Below are 7,269 nucleotides of genomic sequence, written 5' to 3'. Positions count from 1 at the left end.
ACATACCGGGCCAAGCCTTTTAAATGTTTAAAGAGGGTAATGTAATCGTTTCGTTGGAGAACGGTGACCGACAAATTTTTTCGTCACTTCCTCGAGTGTGCATCGCTAATATTCAATCTCTGGCGATATCATCTTCTCATTTTTGAATGTTCTTCAATAGAATACATACAAATAAATGAATGAATGAATGAATAAATAAATAAATAAATAACATATCACATAATCATGTGTGTGTCTGTGTATTCCTATATGAATTTATAGGTTTTGGATGCATTATGTCAATATATAGTTATTACGTACAGTGTAATCAATTGAAAACCGCTTGACACTGATATCGAAGTAACCCCTTATTACGTAGGCGTACATTAATTACATGCATGTTTCTCGATTTTCTTTTTGCGTCATTTGTTTGTTTGTTTGTTGTTGTTGTTTTGTTAATGGGTTTGTTTGAACTCGAATTTTGTTACCATTACGAGCATCTAGTCATCAATCATTACCAGGACGATTGTCTTTCCTATATCGATGAAGGACAGATAACGTTATCTTTTCCTCCTTCAAATGAATAGATGAATAATCTCATGCGCATGGTATGTGCCATTTCGAGTTGTTCTTTTTTTATCAGTATGCTTCATCCAGCATGTGCACCCCTCCCCCCCCCCCCCCGCCACTTCAAAGAAATTTGTATTGTTACAAATCGGATGCATAAATCTAAAATATAAGATGCAAACGAAAAGCGATCATCTTCAAAGAAATGTGTTTAAAGCGCCCTCATATTGTGCACTCGAAGTGAACAACTAACTTTCCTCTCTTCCTCTCCTAACTTATACTCCTCACTTTTTGTGGAAAAAAAAAATCTTGTCTGCTGGAACAGGATGACAATCGACGCTGAATAATTCATGATGTTGTTTCTTACAGCTTATGACTATACGGTGCATTTTGTTTTATTCATATCATGAAATGATTATTACCATCATTACGCACTACAACTCCTGCTTAAGGTGCTGATACGTAAATAGTTCTAAAAAAGGATTCTTGAGAAGCATTATTGTGCAGGGATTTTTCTGGAAGGCCAACATGGAGATGGCAAAGGACTGGTTGAAATCATTCTTATCCATAACGCGAATCCCCTGCGCCATATATTTTCTATCGCGATAGAATTTCTTGCGAACACAGATTTGGGGGATTTGAAAAACAGGGAAAAGTTTATTCTTTTTCCAGATATGCTTTCGAGCTCCTTCACTCTTATCCCTCTCTGGCGATGAGTTCGCATAAATGCTTCCTTTACAATTTCCTCCTAATCTTGCCTTCGGGCGATTATGAGGAATTGCATAAACTCATTTTCATGATGCGTGCCTAGACGCCTACAGAAGTTGCCGTTTTGCAGATGCTACAGAAGGTAGAGGAAGGACGACAATATTCCTTAGGCTAGTCTGCTAAAATGGATACGAGGGGAAAAGTCAAATGCCATACGCATAAGAAGGGTATAAACGCTTTCTAATTCTTTATCCTTGGCTAAAATGGATAGAGAGAGAGAGAAAAAAAAACAGGGACACGCTCCGCGTTCCGTACTGGCTGAGACATTCCATAGTATAAATCGCTCTAACCATCATTTCTTTTTCTTCATTTTTTGTTCAACGAAAGAAAACTTTATTTACTTATTTATTTTCTCTTTATTTTCTTTTTTTGACTGACAGAGGCATTTTCTTTTTTCTCTTCTTGTTTGGCAACAGTACAGGTCATTCCCGCAGTGGTTCAACATGTTTTTTCGCATTATATGCGTATAGATCTGAGAACACAAATCAGGTGCCCATCTAAAGTTTTTTTTTTTTTTTTTTTTTTAAATGACTGTTTTGAGAGTGTTGAAAATGCGAGAAGGCAATAAGAGTACCATTCGATGATAAGGTGTTATGCAGTGTAATTTACGGCCAGCAGTGAGAACAGCTATGAAAAAAACAAGAAGAAAAAATCCCTGTTTTTGAAGACACGGTTACGGCGTTCTGTGCTTCCTTTTCTCTTCTCCATAATACCCATGCATTGGGGTCACAAACTGTTGATACATTATAACCTGATTACCACGTATGCAAAGAAAAAAAGCAAACAAACAAACAAAGCAAAAACAAAAATATTAAAGGGATGGTATAGTTTTGGTTGAGATGGGGCTTCAGAGGTTCATTTTTTTTTTGTGAGATACTGTAATGAGAAATTATATATGAAATGTGAAAGGGTATACATTCTAAGAGGAATTCGAAGTTAATGTGATAAAAAATGGTTTTGAAAATGACAGAGATATCCAAAATTCAAAGAGGTCTTAATAAAAGGGGGAACCATCTTTCAGTAGGACCACTTTGTTTTACTTTGTTTTTGGATATCTCAGTCATTTCAAAACCGATTTTCACCAAATAAACTTTGAAATCCTCTTGGAATTGTATGCTCTTTAACATTTCATGAGAGGTTTCTCATTATCTTATAAAAAGTTCGAATCTTAATCCCCCATCTCAACCAAAACTATATCATCCCTTTAAACAACAAGAAATATCATAAAACAAAAACAAAAAGAAAATGCCCATCGGATTGGAAAGAGTTGTAGAAAATGATACAGAAACCGAAAGAAGCTGTGCCAGTGGCGTCCACTCCTTAAAAACGAAATCCAACACAGCGAACAGTCGGCTTTTTATATTATTTTCTACCTTGCTTTTGAATGTGATTTTTGTTTTGTGAATATCTCATTCTATAGTGCTCTCACTCTAACGATTTATGAATTGACCTAATTATCGACGACGTCTTCGAGCTATAAATACATCAAAAAGATCACCGCATGTAGATCAATCATGATACTCAAATTCCTGTCTTTATGAGGTTCTTCAGTACATGTTCAAGTTGGGTCGTAATAATCAAGTAAAAAGAGAAAGCAAAAAAGATACAAGTTTTGATAAAGGCGGAGGAATATGCAACTTATGTGATCTTATAGTTGCGCATCGTTACACGTAGCAACAGTAGGTCTTTTTGTGGCAGGGTGAGCTTATAGGCAAATGCTATTTTGAGGCGATTACATCAGATGATCGAATAAAAAATAGATTATTACACGCTCTGCACAAAATTATTATGAGATTGTGACGACATAGCAACAATAATTCTGACAAGATGTTAAAGTATTGTTTGATACAAATCGACAGAAGTTTGTTTGTTTGTTTCATTTCCATCTGAGAAGATGGCTGGATATTCCATATTCAGCTGCACTATCTGGTCTTCAATGGGGTCCAGGTGGATAAGGCGGGACTTCTTCACCGGGTTATGTACCCTGCATATAATATTCATATAGGCCTACCAAACTGATTATATCATAAATACAACTGTATAACTTGCAAACGTGTCTGACATTGACGTTCAGTGAATCGTTAGATTTCAAATTTGTTCTCTTTTCTTTGTCCGATTTTCATGACATTTCCGTCCTGTTTAGTTCTTGTTCTTGTAATTTGACCTAAGAGTTCACGAAGACACTTTATCAACGGAAGGAAAGCGAGGTCACTTTTTTTTCAGCGGTTTCTCATCTAATGCTCAAGCACCAGTATGAGAAAAGGTTCAAATAAACAAACATCACAATATTCCGCAGAAATGGTAAAACTGATATCTATTGACTAGGACCTACGGACCTTTCCTCAGTTTTTTTTTTTCCAAGAGTTTGTTGTTCATCCGCCATCCAACATTTTCTTAAGCATCTGGGACTGGGAAGGGTAAGATAGTGACATACTGGGTAATGAACAAGTTGAAAGTCAAAGACCTAAAGGCAAAGTACTATACCAAATGCCAACAATAACGTCTTAAATTGCTTATGTGCCGCTTTACTATCAAACGTGATCACACTGTTGTTATTTTTTTCCAGCATAGGCCTAAAAGGTGAATGTATAAGGCATATTATGTGGGAGGAAAGGCGGAGGGGGTGGAGAGGGGGAGGTGAGGGGTGGGGGGTGAGGACGTAATACTTAAAAGTGAACTTTAAAAGCGGCCTATTACAACGATGTTATAATGGACCGTGGATGCGATATCGCGCCTCTTTTTGATTTGCCATCAATGACCTCACCATTCCACAATAGCCAAGTGCGTATTAATTTCGACGCCACTTGCGGAATGCGCCTGTCCCTGGGCCTACTCCTGACAGACAGGCATTACACACAGTGTTGAAAGGGCGGGTACAGGGACTTTCAGCAAAACTGTTACGGGGGAGAGTTAATCAATGGAAGAGACAAGAGATTATGAAAGAAATCATTACCAAATATAAACTAGAACTGATTGAAAATGACCAATGTGATTCCAGAGTGCAGTATAGAAGTATGTAATCGAAATAATCAATGATAATGCAATAAAAATAAAAACAACGAATCAAATAACAGTTATTCAAATTCCGTCGAGATGTTTTCATTGCAACTGAGTGACAATGTTTGAATTGTCATTCAGTAGCAAATAAAAGTTATAGCTAGCCAATTAATGAATTAATACAAAAATAAATTGAATATCAACATTACTATCACATAAATGCAATCGTCTTCATCTGATATCACTATCACTGTTTCCAAGTATGTTGTTTTGTTGTTGTACTCAGGTTCTCATATGCCCAAGCACACAAAAAGGGAAAAAAGGAAGGAGACGAAACAAGCACATACAAACAACAAACAAACAAAATTAAGCACAGAAAAGAAAGTAAACAGCCAAGCAAACAATTTATCCTCTGCTATCTCGGAATCATGTAGGCCATAATAATGAACACACTCTAATATGCAGACATACCCCCCCCCCCCCCCTCTCTCTCTCCATATCCTCCCCCCCCCCCCGCCTTCCTTTCCTCCCTATCCCATAAACTACAGAAAGCAACTGTTAGTGGTAACGTGCCTTGTGTTCGTTTAATTCTTGGTTCTCCGGTAATTCCACACTCTGTGCGCTATTGTTGTTGTTGTCACAGGGGAGCAAAAGTACGTTTATTTAAGTCATTGTCATGTCGGTGGGTTAAATGCGAAGTCAGCCGCTTGAGAAATCGGCGGCTTTGACGGTGATATCCACTGACCCCTCGCATTGTCGCGTTTTCGGCTTTTGACCCACGAGGGGATGGTTATTATTTCCCCCTTCTTCTTTTTCTTCTTCTTCTTCCTAGTCAGGAGCCGCAAATGAGTCGGCAGTCATGAATGAAAAATTGCATCCAATTTGAATAGTCTGAGAAAACCACTGCCATTAATACAGCCATCCCGTGCACCTATCTCTGCGCGTTATCGATATTTTCCTTGCGGTCTGTTTGGAAAACGAATTGAATGCAATTACTGCTAAGATACCATTGCTGTCATTACACTTTGTTGAGCTAAAAATTGTATTCATTTCGGTCAGTCTTTGGAAAACCCTTCGTATTGGCATTGAATGAAAAGATAGAAAAGAAAAAAAAAACCCGATACAGTGGTTTATGAGTTCCTTATCTCATCACGGATGAGGCAGATTTAACCGTCGTTACCACTGACAACTCGGCTGCATGAAATGGTCAATACATCGCCATTTCGTGGTCTGAGAGGATTAAGTCGAAGAAAGAGGTTCTATTGCATGGTAAAATAAATAAAGAGAAAGAAACAAAACACAAACACAAACACAACCACGAACAAAACATACACAAACAACCACGCCTGTCAGCTGTTATTTTGTACTATATCTTGATATTAAAATTAAAAATACCGCCGGAAGGCTATAGGACTTCTCCGACTGAATACTTCAGTAGTCAACGTCCCGTCAAAATAATACTATCTCATGCTGCTATTTACTTGCACATTATTCCCATTACGTCATTAGTTTTCATCGACTTTGAACTACTTAGCCATTTATTTACTGGCTTACTTACAACACTTACTGAAATGTCGGAAAGAAACAGGAGCGTTTCCGACTAAAACTCATTGACATCATCATGTTGTCATAATTGGGAACGATATTTCCATTATGACATCACAGTACTGACAGAAGGTGAAAGTCGTGACATAATACTGTTAACATCCAAACTATCAGCAAAGCAAATGCAAATGTTTAGACAAGGGATGTGAATTTTTCAATGACCTAAACATTAAGGAAGACATTTCATCATAGTAAAGCGCATACCGTCCACTATCTTTTTCTTGATTGATCTTGATTCAAACAGACAAAAAGTATGCAATCAGGGAAGAATCTCTCATGAAAAGAATCACCTTGCGAATGACAGCGGCTATATGTCCTTTCGTTTTCGTTTAGATCCCAAAAGGCACTCTTGTTGGCTGTCGCTTGTGGAGCACCAATGGTGTGATGCAGCACCCCCCCCCCCCCCCTACGAGTTACACGAATTACGAAGTAACCTGTCGCAACTACTTTCTGTTTGATAACTTGGTTTCAGATAAGTTGTCATACATGCCATTTATTGGTAAGGAGAGGCTAAAATATTCAGAATATATGTCATCTTTCTCATTCTAATTTTAAAAACAAAAACTGAACTTCAGAGGCGAAATTCCCTCCACTCCCAGTGATGCCGAAAATCGACGGATGTGAACCGTTTTGCGGAGCACGTCTTACTTTCTCAAGTACTGTTGAACGCCTCTTTCTGTCTCGAGAATGTATAATAAACAAGAGTACTGTTTTGGTTTTTAGGCTTAAGGATTTGAGTCGACAAAGAGATTTAGATGGTCTATGGAGTGTGTGAAACGCCGTGACAATTGTCGACTGGACTGAAAGCATGTCGAGCTAATGTTCATCGATTTTGTCAGGGCGCGATAAACGGCGGAATTGTGCAGTCGCGGTTAGGTTGACGAGCGAGTCGCTTGAGCCACGGAGCTACGGGCCACGCACAGTGAACGAGCGTAACCTCGTCTCCCGCGGAGCTACAGTTTCGCCCGTCGCACTGCTTCGTGCACCAACCAGTTAGCGACAAACAACTTCCATTCCATGAGACTTCTCCTGCCCTCCCTTTCCACAGAATGGACGCACCGGAGCTAACACCCTCACTCTCCCTCAATAGTCCCACATGTTTGCAAAAGTCACATAGTAACGGGCGCAACCACGGAAGGGGGAAAACTTACCGGTTTTTCTGCCGTTTTTCGTCCGAGAATTCCGTCTTCGCGCGTCCCTCTCGCAAGTAAAACGCAGCGAATTTGGTGCAAAATATGTCGGAGGCTCATGAACCGCGCGGAATGATGGCGGAGAGAGGAGAATTCGCGGCCGAGGGCGATGAGAAAGCGCTGGCGGGCATCACGCACTACGCGGGTCTCGCGAGAACCGGCA

This window comes from Diadema setosum, chromosome 9 (genome assembly GCF_964275005.1).
Source record: "Diadema setosum chromosome 9, eeDiaSeto1, whole genome shotgun sequence".
In the NCBI taxonomy this organism is placed as follows: domain Eukaryota; kingdom Metazoa; phylum Echinodermata; class Echinoidea; order Diadematoida; family Diadematidae; genus Diadema; species Diadema setosum.
This window is presented reverse-complemented; position numbering follows the sequence as displayed.